This window comes from Pseudophryne corroboree, chromosome 1 (genome assembly GCF_028390025.1).
Source record: "Pseudophryne corroboree isolate aPseCor3 chromosome 1, aPseCor3.hap2, whole genome shotgun sequence".
Classification (NCBI taxonomy): domain Eukaryota; kingdom Metazoa; phylum Chordata; class Amphibia; order Anura; family Myobatrachidae; genus Pseudophryne; species Pseudophryne corroboree.
The window spans coordinates 1233354063-1233367620 of record NC_086444.1 but is presented as its reverse complement, the minus strand read 5'-3'; positions in this window follow the sequence as shown (position 1 = coordinate 1233367620).

Below are 13558 nucleotides of genomic sequence, written 5' to 3'. Positions count from 1 at the left end.
TGGAAGATATTTGCTAGAGGATTATTTCATCTGATTTCTCCTCTCGGTTATGTGTGTAGCAGAGGTTTGATGACACATTCACATGGCTTTAAAACTGGAATCTATCTGCAATGTTTAAAAATGATCACATTTATTTCAGTGTGCTGTATATCTAAATTGTTGGTTACATGCAGAAGCCCCACTGAAATGAATGGAGAAGCCCCACTGAAATGAATGGAACAAGCTGCCAACTTTTCTCCGTCACTGGTCAGACCAGCTGTCTACGGAACACTGGGACATGTGGTTCTCCGTCACTGGTCAGACCGGCTGTCTACGGAACGCTGGGACATGTGGTTCTCCGTCACTGGTCAGACCGGCTGTCTACGGAACACTGGGACATGTGGCTCTCCGTCACTGGTCAGACCGGCTGACTACGGAACACTGGGACATGTGGCTCTCCGTCACTGGTCAGACCGGCTGACTACGGAACACTGGGACATGTGGCTCCCCGTCACTGGTCAGACCGGCTGAAAGGGTTAAAGCTCGTCTCTGCTTCAATGTCATAGAATTGCTTGTGTTATAGAACTTAATGTTCCAGCACATTCCTTGCTACTGTCCTTGTCTCTTATCTTTTTTTTATATACCGTGTGAACAACCTCCCTATTTGAAATACAAACTTGCCCATATATGCATATCCTTCCACTGCGGCAGTTCCTAGCCAATCATGTTATGTTAGCCCCTTTTTGTGTTCTGTCCAATTAGTTATTGACTTGGGATATACACGCCCTAAATCCTTTCTTTTATATACTTTTGTTAAACGAACAATAAACAGTGTGAATCTTTACTGCTTGTGTTGTGCATGTAACTTGTGGCTAAAGGTTTACACTCACGGACGTCTGAGAGGCCATCACATCGAGGGTTAAAGAATATAGGGGCAATCCTTTCAAGTGGGGGCTCCGTCCGCGATTCAGTGATCGTCCCCGAATGGTAAGATAGAGAATTTATTGTCTGTCTTTGCCATACGGGATTGCGGTCATACACTGAAGCTGAATCCGTGTCAGTGTTCTGGGAACACGTGACCAAACATCTTTAATGTCTGGGACTTAAAGATACGTCTGAGAAGGGACCAGGGGTCCAAGCGCAATTCTCCAAAGACGTTAGTATCTGGGATACTTAAAATAGACCTGGGAGTCTATACATAACGTGACGTTAGTATCTGGGATACTTAAAATAGACCTGGGAGTCTATACATAACGTGACGTTAGTATCTGGGATACTTAAAATAGACCTGGGGTCTATACGTAACGTAGAGAATACCTCGATTTGATCGTCTATATATTCTTGTATGTTTGTAGTGAGATAAGTTCTTATATTTGATCAGACGGCTGGTAAGTTTTCGTCTGCCAGATATCTTTACTCAAACACTTTTCCTGCTTCCTGTTTAAAACGCTGTATTTTTCTGACATCTTGTACGAATGGTAAGTATCGTACACGTCAAAAGATTTCATGTTCTCACTATACAGATAATATTGTGATATTGTCAATGACTAATTAACTGGTTAGCTGATGCATGTATAGTAGAGTGTTGTAAATTTTAGATATTTTCTTTTAAAGTTGTACTGTTGATTTATATTACTGTCTGACAATGGGCTCTAGTCAGAGTAAAAAAAACTACATATCCCCCGCCCCTCCCTGGTGAGACATGCAAGATGTATGTCGCCCGCAACTCTACCTCAGAGTATTACTTAGTTAACCCCTGGGTGGATAATTTAGCAGGGATGGACAGAGAAAGCAGGACAGGACCCATTCCTACGGGAAGGCAGTAATTACCTTTTCTATATGGAGGATTACAAAAATGTCAGTTCCCAACAGCACAGAAGCGAAGAAGTGAGAAACTGTAAATCTTTGAAAACCCTCTCCCTCCCCCTTACATTCCAATATATCCTGCGCTCGGAGACACAGATCTCTTAGCAGCAGTAACCCTTTCACACCAGATGGGATCGCCTCCAACTCCACTGCTGGAGGGTGCGTCCACTAGCTCTATCCCTAACGCACCAGTAACCCAGAGTTTAGATAATAGTAAAACACTGTCCCAAGCCCACTATTACCCTCGATGGCTGTATATCTTATTTGCGCAAAGCTTGCAAAGGACGCAGCTATACACATATGAAGGAAGTCTTTAAAACCCGTGCTCCTTTGCCTGTGTTTTTTTGCCTGTCGCTGTAGCTTGTAAACAGAAATCTTCGGAGTCTGTTACTGAGTTTTGGAAAAGGTTTAAGGACTGCTGGACAGATGACGCTGGCTTACCTTTGCTTAACTCAGAAAGCTTACTCATTTCCACCTTCATTAACAACCTACCCACCAATGCCTGACTTAGCTCAAGTAAACCCCGCTCTTTGGTCAGAAGGTCCATATGACACTGGCCTAATCTCATGCACACCACATAAGGCCAATCTCAAACCCGACTCACAACCTGTTTATAGAAGGTCTCATACAGCAATTCTTACAACAGGGTATTCTCAGACATATTGTATCACCATACTGTACTCCTGTGAACCCTGTTGCCAAAGCTGATGGCAGTATAAGATTTGTACAGGATCTCAGAGCGATCAATCAGTTAATTGTCCAAATTGCACCAATTGTCCCAGATGTAAACTCACTCATTTCTGCAATCCCTGCAGATGCTGCGTTCTTCTCTGTAATTGATTTGAAGAATGCCTTTTTCAGCATACCTGTAGATTCACAGACACAATTACTTTTTGCCTTTTCTTTTGAGGGTAAACAACTTACCTGGTGCAGATTATTGACGCACCTGTTGTCTCCAGGCCACATTGGGGCCCTGGCAACCTCACCATGGTTCAGTCCTGCTACAGTATGCAGATGATCTGCTGCTCTGTAGTCAAACTGAGGAGGCCTGCCGAGAGGATGGTGTTTCATTACTAAACTGGCTTTGTGAATGTGGACACAAGGTGTCCAAAACAAAAATGCAATGGTGTAAAAAGCATGTTGATTACTTAGGTTTTGTGCTCACTCAGGGAGAGAGGAAAATCAGTCCACAACGCATACAGTCTGTATTGGGCCTGGTCACCCCAACTACCCAGAAGGAACTACTGTCCTTCCTGGGTATGGTAAATTACTGCAGACAGTGGATTTCTGATTGCTCCTATTATGATAACATTTTGAGACAAGCCACACTGAAGGACAAACCTAAAACTGTACAATGGTCACAAGAAATGTTAACTGCATATGAAAGTTTAAAATGTATGTTGATGAAAAGTCCGGCACTTGGCCTCCCCAATTATGTACTACCTTTCCATCTATATGCAAGGGACAATTGTAAAACCATGGCGGGGGTGCTCACACAGTTTCATGGAGGGAAGTTGCGCCCCGTGGCATTTTTTTCCGAAGTCATGCCAGTGTCTGTGCAAGGTATGCCTGCCTGCCTCAGGGCTTTGGCAGCCTGTGCAATGGTTGCAGAAATGGCCACTACCCTCACTTTAGGCCACATCATAGTACTCCACACCACACATGATGTCCTGGCAATACTTAAAGGCTTACACACACAGCACATGTCAGCACAACGCCTTAGTGGATATGAAGTACTCCTTTTGAGTAACCCTACCCTTATCATTAAGTACACTGCTAGTTCTTCTGGCCCTGCACCCATTCTCAATGCCCTTTTAGGCTTGAAAGGTCCCGAGGATGAACCACCCGACCTACATGACTGTGCTGCTTCCATTGAAGCTGAAACTTCTCCCAGACTTGACATGTCTCCCGTTCCCATACCAGGCGCAGACATGGTTTTTGTTGACGGCTCCTGTAGTAGGCCCAATGACAATACATACCAGGCTGGCTATGCCATTGTCACCCTCCCTGACACTGTGTTGGAAACCCTACCAATACCTTATCAGTCCGCGCAAGCTGCAGAACTCATTGCACTCACTAGAGCATGTCCCTCCCTTGACAACGTCCATCTGCTCACTCAACTTCAAGCTGCTGCGACTAATACTGATCTCTCCGACTGGACTTACCCAATTCTGCAGAAAAAATCCTAAATCAGGATTAATCTGCAAAGAGGGGAAACCCTGTATACCCCAGTCCAGTGCCCCTTTGCTCATTGCCCATTACCATGGTGTTAGTCACCATAGTAAAGCCACAACACTCCTCCTACTAACCAATGATTTTTATGTTACTAATGCCAAATCACTTGTGGACCAGTATGTTAGCAGATGCATCACTTGCCTCAGGAACAACCCTAACAACCCTAATAAAGCTAAACACCAGCATCTTGAATACCCCACCACCCCTTTTACACACTTACAAATTGATTTTACCCATATCCCTGGTACAGGTAAACAAGAATATGCCCTGGTCATTGTAGATATGTTCTCCCGCTGGCCAGAAGTATTCCTAACTAAGTCAGAGGATGCCAAGACAGTAGCAAGAATCCTAACACAGAAAATCATCCCTAGATGGGGGTGCCCCCTGCAAATAAATAGTGATAAAGGCTCAGCCTTTACAGCCAAAATCACACAGGCCTTAGTAAAAGCTCTGCAGGTGGAGTGGAAGTTTCACATCCCGTACCACCTGCAGAGTTCAGGGGTCGTAGGAAGAATGAATAGGACCCTCAAAGACAAACTAAGGAAGGCCACAGGAGGTACCTTCCACAAATGGAAGCAGGTCCTTCCCATTGTCCTAGCAGAAATCAGAATGACCCCACAGAAAACTCTAGGATACTCACCCTTTGAAATACTAATGGGTAGACCCTTTTCCTACACCCTGGGCTAAGAAACCACTAGTAATACAGGAAGGAGATCTAGAACTCATCAGAGAAGAGTATGTCAGGTCCCTGATAACAAAACTGAATGAAATTGAACATGAGGTTGTTTGTAAAAACCCTTTGAATCCACAGGAACCTACACACCCCTTTAAAGTCAGAGACAGAGTCGTGGTGAAGGTGCTCCCCAGGAACAAGAGCCCAGGAGACTTCACCTATGGTCCAGAGACAGAGGTCGTAGCAGTTACCCGAACAGCAGTCCTGACAGAGGAAAGTCCTACCTGGATCCATGCATCCCGAGTAAAAAAGGTTCCTAGACCAGACCTAGAGAGGGAAGCAAGTGATTCCAGTGAGGTACGAACCGGGGCAGACAGCCCTGACCTCCCACCTAGCGAAGACAGAAGAACAGAAAACGATGAAGAACCTGCCCCCTATCTCTATCCTGGGGACTATCTCGATAGCCCTACTGGCCCTCATTCACCTCACAATATGTGAAGTCGACATCACACAAACAGATGGGGTCCCCACCTTGTGGTACAATTCCTCCAATACACACGTAGCCACATACATCCTTGATTATTTCATGTTCCCTAAACTTGCTGACAACAAACATTTCATACAGCAGAAAAGAAAATCAGGGATGTCTGAGACAATGTACATTTGTGTCACTGATGAATGGTGGATGGAAATATCCTATCATGGATCCAACTGTGATTACTGGGAATCTGTGGGGTGGAATACAGGAGCAGATTGGAAATATGGCCCATCATTTGCAAAAAATAGATGGAGCAAATATGGAGTACCCCTACTTTCTAGACTATCCATTCATAAGATGGATGAAGGCCCAAATTCATACAGGTTTAGACTAAACATAGTGAACCCTAGCAGAAGCGACAATGAGACTTATGTACTTGGTATATGGTGGCAAGCAGGGTACTATAGTGCAAGGCAAATGTTTTATTTGTGGGACATGTATAAAAACCCAAAATACCAGCCTAAAATTGCTCCCCAAAACAAACCTTTAAAGCCCCATATTGCCACTTCTAAAGATATGGTGGCTATTACTAACCCTACCTTTGAAGACACCCTAGCTATTGAAACTGGTTTCTCTGACATTAATTTTTGGTTGGAATGGATGAAGTATAGTGCTAACAAACACAATAAAAGCAACTGCTATGTCTGTGGCAAATCTAGGCCCCACCTAGGTACAGTGCCCCTTAATATACCCCTAGAACAGGAAAATTGTTTTTTCAGCCTTTTTAATGACACCAAAACAAATGACAGTCAGTGCGAAATGTGGAAAAGGGAATATCCCATATTGTCAAAAAATCCCAACCCAGGAAGCACCATAACCATATATCCTGGAAACTATACCTGTTATACATCTAACACCACCACAGGGAGAAATTGAAAAACCTTCCCACCAGGGTATTGTGCAAATAAAAGAACAACTGTTTTAGTCAACCAAACTAGATCATTAGGCGACATTTATTACATATGTGGGGATATGAAGCTTAGAATTAAATTAGACACACCATGGTATGGTGAGTGTGCCCTGGCCAAAGTCATAATGCCACTCCTAATGATCACCGATGACCCCACTCCTCCCTCTAATACTCCTGCTAATCGAAAGAAAAGAGCACTCCCAGGAGGTAGCTTTGACCCCCACGTATACATTGATGCTATAGGGGTCCCAAGAGGTGTTCCAAATGAGTTCAAAGCTAGAGATGAGGTGGCTGCGGGTTTTGAGTCATTGTTTCCTATAGTAACTGTAAATAAAAACGTAGCCTGGATTAATTATATATATTATAATCAACAAAGATTTGTTAATGATACCAAAGATGCTCTTAAAGGTATAGCTGAACAGCTAGAAGCCACTTCCCAAATGACATTCCAAAATAGAATGGCCCTTGACATGATTCTAGCAGAAAAAGGCGGTACATGTGTTTACATTAGTAAGGTGGAAGGCTGTTGTACATATATTCCTGACAACACTGGTCCCAATGGTAAGGTTACTTTAGCCATAAACAAGTTAGAAACCTTATCCATAGAACTTAAGAAAAATTCAGGTATTGATAACCCATGGAGCCAATATTTTGGGTGGTTTGAAAATTGGAAACAGGCTCTTGTGCAAATAAGCATATTCATACTTGTAACTTTAATTCTTGTAGGCATTATAGTTTATTGTGTAATTCCCTGTGGAAAGAAACTTACCTCCAAAGGCATTGATAAGGCCCTGATGTACTATGATATAACCACCAGTCCTGTCACCTCCTCTGATAGTAAGGGACCCGACGATTATGTCCAATATCTCAAGAACTGGAGGAACAAGAAAGGAGCCTCACTCAAGAATCATGTCATATAACAATCATGATTCTAAGAGGGGATTGAAAGGGTTAAAGCTCGTCTCTGCTTCAATGTCATAGAATTGCTTGTGTTATAGAACTTAATGTTCCAGCACATTCCTTGCTACTGTCCTTGTCTCTTATCTTTTTTTTATATACCGTGTGAACAACCTCCCTATTTGAAATACAAACTTGCCCATATATGCATATCCTTCCACTGCGGCAGTTCCTAGCCAATCATGTTATGTTAGCCCCTTTTTGTGTTCTGTCCAATTAGTTATTGACTTGGGATATACACGCCCTAAATCCTTTCTTTTATATACTTTTGTTAAACGAACAATAAACAGTGTGAATCTTTACTGCTTGTGTTGTGCATGTAACTTGTGGCTAAAGGTTTACACTCACGGACGTCTGAGAGGCCATCACATCGAGGGTTAAAGAATATAGGGGCAATCCTTTCACCGGCTGACTACGGAACACTGGGACATGTGGTTCTCCGTCACTGGTCAGACCGGCTGACTACGAAACGCTGGGACATGTGGCTCTCCGTCACTGGTCAGACCGGCTGACTACGGAACACAGGGACATGTGGTTCTCCGTCACTGGTCAGTCCGGCTGATTATTGAACACTGAACACTCCAGTCACAGACACCTGCAGTAACGATGAACCAAAGTGGTCAGGAACCTCGTGGAGAATGTGTAGTACCTGGCACGGTGGTCCCATAAAGCATTGCATGGTACATAAACAGCAACAACCCGCTCTTTGTCAGCAACCACAAAGGGACAAAATATGTCATCCTTAGCCTGCCACATGGTGGCCTCACACCCATGGGGGCCAGTGGTGAACCAGCTGGGCTTACACACCTAAGTGCATGAGATGCCATCTGAGAGGGTCAATTCATTGCAGAAGGTGAAGAAAGAGACCTGGAGGAAGAAGTCCAGCCCAGGCAGGACAACACGAGACAGCCGTCAGCAGAGGTCATCCCTGTTTATATCACTCTGGGTGCTTGTCCAGCGCTCCCTGAGTTGCTCCCCCCACAATAATGACATGCCTTGCAGCATCTATTCCCCCACTGTGAGAAAGTTCTCCAAACCCCCTTTCCCTGCGGCCCTGGATGGACGGTGAGGGGGTGAGGGTTACCTGGCCAGCGATAACAGAACAGGTATTGTGACAGTACAGGTAAAGAGAAGAAACTTTGGTACAGATTTATCAAGCCTTGGAGAGTGATAAAAGTACCAACCAATCAGCCCCTAATTGTAATCTTTCAAACACAGCCTGTAAGATGACAGCTAGGAGCTGATTGGTTGGTACTTTATCACCGTGCAATTTATCACTCTACGCACCCTGCTAAATCTGGGCCTCTCAGGATGCACAGGTAGCTGTGTGCGGTAATATTTGATATTACCACTAGAGGGAGACATTGCATTACATATTAGTCCTGTACAGACCCTTCAAACGCTTTAACTCAGACATCGGTGAACCACGCACAGATATATGAGTCGTGAGAGACGGGAGATGTCTTTGTACTTCTGTGTGTGCGCAGCTCTCGGACCAAATATAGGGGGTCATTCTGAGTTGATCGCTCGCTAGCTACTTTTTGCAGCGCTGCGATCAGGTTAAAACTCGGCAAAACTGCGCATGCGTATGCACCGCAATGCGCAGGCGCGTCGTACGGGTACAAAGCGGATCGGTGCTGGGCAACGGCTTTAACGAAGAATCCATTCGCACAGCCGATCGCAAGGAGATTGACAGGAAGAGGGCGTTTGTGGGTTTCAACTGACCGTTTTCTGGGAGTGGTTGGAAAAACGCAGGCGTGTCCAAGCGTTTGCAGGGCAGGTGTCAATTCCGGGACCGGACGGGCTGAAGTGATCGCAGCGGCTGAGTAAGTCCAGAGCTACTCAGAAACTGTAAAAAAACTTTTTCGTCCCGCTCGGCTGCACAGGCGATCGCACACTTGCAAAGGGAAAATACACTCCCCCGTGGGCGGCGACTATGCGTTTGCGTGGCTGCTAAAAGTAGCTAGCGAGTGATCAACTCGGAATGACCTTCATAGGGCAAGGTACAATCTCTGGGCAGGATTCATAGCTGTGTTGATGTTTTCGCAATTGTGCAATTATCGTCAGTCTGAGCTTGAGTCCCTTCCACTACGCACACATGTGACCATTGAATTGAGATTACGGTGGCACAAGTGATTGCCAGGGACTGACCTTTTGTGGAGCTGATTGGCTGGTACTTTATCTCCATCCAAGGCTTAGTAAATAGACCCCTAAATTCAGGGTGCGAATTAGCTGCTGACTACGATTCTGTACTCAGGAAACCCGTCTCCGGCGTCCCAGTTGTGGCGGCCATTGTGAGTCACCATAGACTTACTCACGGGGCCCATGTTTCCAGGATCTGCGTTGATGCTGTGAATGGGTGCGCCGATGCGGACAGTGGGCGTATCTATACAAGTCCCAGTGGCTGTTACATGAGTATACACATCCTCTGAGTCAGTATAGAACACTACATGCACCGGGCCCTTCGTCAGCTCGTATCATACCTGCCTACCTTCCCGGAAAGGCCTCAAGGCTCCCAAAAATTGGGTGACGCTCCCGGCAAGTCACCCACATCCCCCTCAGAGCACAAGTGGGCGGACCGAGGTGAAGCCGATGCCGCAATTTGTGCTGAATTGCATCATCGTAGCCCCGCCCCCCACTGTACAGTGTCGGCTTTCTTGACACATAAAGCTTCAATAGCACCGCACAAGGAATACACATACAAACAGTATACTGTAACTTGACAAAAAAGTACAATAGAGTGTAAGCTGACATACCTACAAAGGCACAACATACACTGATAACACAACAGACTAGATAGGTTGAGGACGCGGGGAGAGGGCGGGGCGAGTTAGGGGCGTGGGCAGGGCGAGCTGTGGCTCACAGGGAGGGGAGGCAGTTCAGGTGTTTTAACAAAAACGGGGGCATGCGACGAGTCCACTGACTCACGGCACCCCCCCGTGTGCCACGGCCATGCGCCGTCTCTGACGTGTGCGCGTCCCCCTGTGCTGAGTGACGAATTGCGGCCCCTGTCCGTACCTGCACTGGGGTATATTTACTAAAGTGTCCGTTTATAAAACGTGGAGATGTTTCTAGCTGCTTCTAGAAGATAGTAGCTAGAATCTGATTGGTTGCTATGGGAAACATCTCCTTTTCTAAAAAAAAAAAAAACTCCCACCATGCTGATTTGGTTTTATATATTTTTTCAAAAATGAACAAAGCTAAATCACATAACATTTATTTCCAGTAATTTCCAGTCAATTTTGACCACCTAACATATTCCAATATTGATTTTATCCAGTTTAGGCCAAAGGCTGCAGTGAACTGGCTGGTTACTAAGCAACAGAGCAATGGCACAAACACACAGCAGTTTATAGCACATCTATAAAACATTGCTACACAGCAGTGGCAGAAATGAAAAGTGGTGGACAGTAAGATGAAATTGTCCTTGGGTCTCCTCCCACCCACCCTTATGTTGGATATTAAAAAGGACAAGAACAGTTTAACAAACTAAGCACTTCAGCGACAAGGACTGCAGCTTTTGGGGCTGAAGTGCTTTGTTTGTTTGATCCTCCACAACTCAAGTTACCAATGGGCTTAAGGGAGCTAAGCTGACAGCTCTACAGTGGCAAGATCAGTGTGTAACTCATCCTCACACAATATCAATTCATCCCCACTGGAATCCACCATTACAGAAATCTCTATACTTTGACGTCATTGCAGATAAAGGTCTTCCTCCTGGAATTTGTTGTTCATTTTGATGAACATCAACTTTTCCACATTTTCACTGAAAAAGTTCCTGGCAGTCCTGTAAACTCTTTCTGAGTACGCACTGGAGGCCTGTGTTTCCTTCCAGTAGTCTAAGGGACTGTGACATGCCTGTCTATATGCGGTCATTTAAATAATCCTCCACCATTCTTTGGACGGGGACTGTATTAGTTGAAGTCCAGTGTAAAAAGAAAAATTGTGAGAATCTCCGCACTAGATCCCTCCTAAGTTTATAGCAGTGTATATAATATGCTGCCGAGAGTATATGAAGAGGGAATCCGGTCAAGATCCCGACAGTTGGGATCCCGGATGTCAAAATACCGACGCAGGAATACCGACACTGATCAGAATGCCAGTGCCAATATCCCAGCGGCCTGGATCCCGATCGCCAGAGAGGTAAGTCATGGTGGTGGGGAGGTTAGATCTAGGCTGCGTGGAGGAGGGCATTAGGGTTAGGCGCCCCTCAGGGGGGGTTAGGGTTAGAGTGTGGGGGGGTAGGTTTAGGCTGCGGTTATGGATGGTTAGGTGTAGGCACCACCAGGGAGGGTTAGGTTTAGGCTGTGGGGGGGGGGTAGGTTTAGGTTGCAGTTATGGATGGTTAGGTGTAGGCACCATCAGGGAGGGTTAGGTTTAGGCTGTGGGGGGGGGGGGGTAAATTTAGGCTGCGGTTATGGATGGTTAGGTGTAGGCACCAACAGGGAGGGTTAGGTTTAGGCTGTGGTGGTGGGGGGTAGGTTTAGGCTGCGGTTATAGATGGTTAGGTGTAGGCACCACCAGGGAGGGTTAGGTTTAGGCTGTGGGGGGGGGGGGGGTAGGTTTAGGTTGCAGTTATGGATGGTTAGGTGTAGGCACCATCAGGGAGGGTTAGGTTTAGGCTGTGGGGGGGGTAAGTTTAGGCTGCGGTTATGGATGGTTAGGTGTAGGCACCACCAGGGAGGGTTAGGTTTAGGCTGTGGTGGTGGGGGGTAGGTTTAGGCTGCGGTTATAGATGGTTAGGTGTAGGCACCACCAGGGAAGGTTAGGTTTAGGCTGTGGTGGTGGGGGGTAGGTTTAGGCTGCAGTTATGGATGGTTAGGTGTAGGCACAACCAGGGAGGGTTAGGTTTAGGGTGCAGGGGGTGAAGGGTTAGGTTTAAGCAGCAGTAAGGGAGGGTGAGGGGTAACATGCTTCCCGATCCCTTTTGGTATTCTAAACAGCAGGATGTCGCTGGCATTTCAGCCCCATCCCCTGAAGAGGTAGGTATATAAATATAAAGCAACATCCTGTTGCTAATCTTTTACAGGGTCCATGTAGGAAAGATACCTGGGCTTAATAGTAAAGGGTTGGTGGCTCTCCCCAGAGTAAGATGGACATGCAACTAAAATCTAGAGAGAAAGAAGACTTGTTTGTCTGTTTTTTTTTGTTGGGGGGGCACTCTTGCAAAAAAAAAAAAAAAAAAAACATGTTAAAATACATATACTGTAGGAAGGGAATTTAAAAATAAAACTCTATAAGATATGTATTAAAAACACGGGTTAGAGGTAAAAAAAAAAAAAAAACAGGCAAAAGTAATTTTTGTGCAGATGCCAAAAAAATCCTATGTGGCAGTGTCAGTGTGATGTCACATATAGTAATAAACCTGTCATTGGTTATGGGGACTTTCTTATATATTATGTGCAGGAATTGCGCAGACGGACAGTTATTATTATACCGGTAATGAATTATTCCTGGGTAACAGGCGCTGCTCAGTGCCCCCCACCAGGGATCAATGCTGAATCAGCATTACAGCTAGCACCCGTACGTAATAGAATATAAGGGTATGAGAAACCAGCGCTGTATCCGCATAACAGGTAGTGGGGGCTATTTACCAAGCCTTAGATGGAGATAAAGTACCAGCCAACCAGCTCCTAACCTAACTATCATTTTTAAACCCAGCCTGTGACATGTGATCAGGGCCGTCGAGAGCCGGGCAGGGCCCAGGTACTTTTCAAGGGGCGTGGCCTAATCACAGGAGGTGTGGTCATGTACCCTTAGAAAAAAAATACTGATAAAAAGTATTTTAAGCACCAACATGGCCACAGTGCAGCCCAGTACACAGCAGACACAGCAGCCAGGGCCCATTCTAGACCTTGAAAGTTTCTTTTGGCGCCCCCCCCCCCCCCCCCCACACACACACACACACACTCACACACACAGGTGAAATAGAGTTAATGCGTGCCGCAGGCGCCCCCCAAAAATAGGGGCGTGGCTTCATATGGAAGGGGCGTGGTCAGTTTTTCTCCCTGTAGTTTTGCCCAGAGTAGCTGTTGTGCCCCCAGTAGCTGTGCCCCTTGCAGCCCAGTACTGTTCCCTCAGTAGTTGTGCCCCCAGTAGCTGTTGTGCCCCCTGCAGCTGTGCCCCCAGTAGTTTTGCCCCCAGTACTGCACCCTCATTAGTTGTGCCCCCATCAGTTGCTGTGCTCCCTGCAGCTATGCCCCCAGTACTGCGCCCTCATTAGTTGTGCCCCCATCAGTTGTTGTGCTCCCTGCAGCTGTGCCCCCAGTACTGTGCCCTCATTAGTTGTGCCCCCATTAGTTGTTGTGCTCCCTGCAGCTATGCCCCCATTACTGCGCCCTCATTAGTTTTGCCCCCAGTAGCTGTTGTGCCCCCCATTAGTTTTGCCCCCATTACTCTG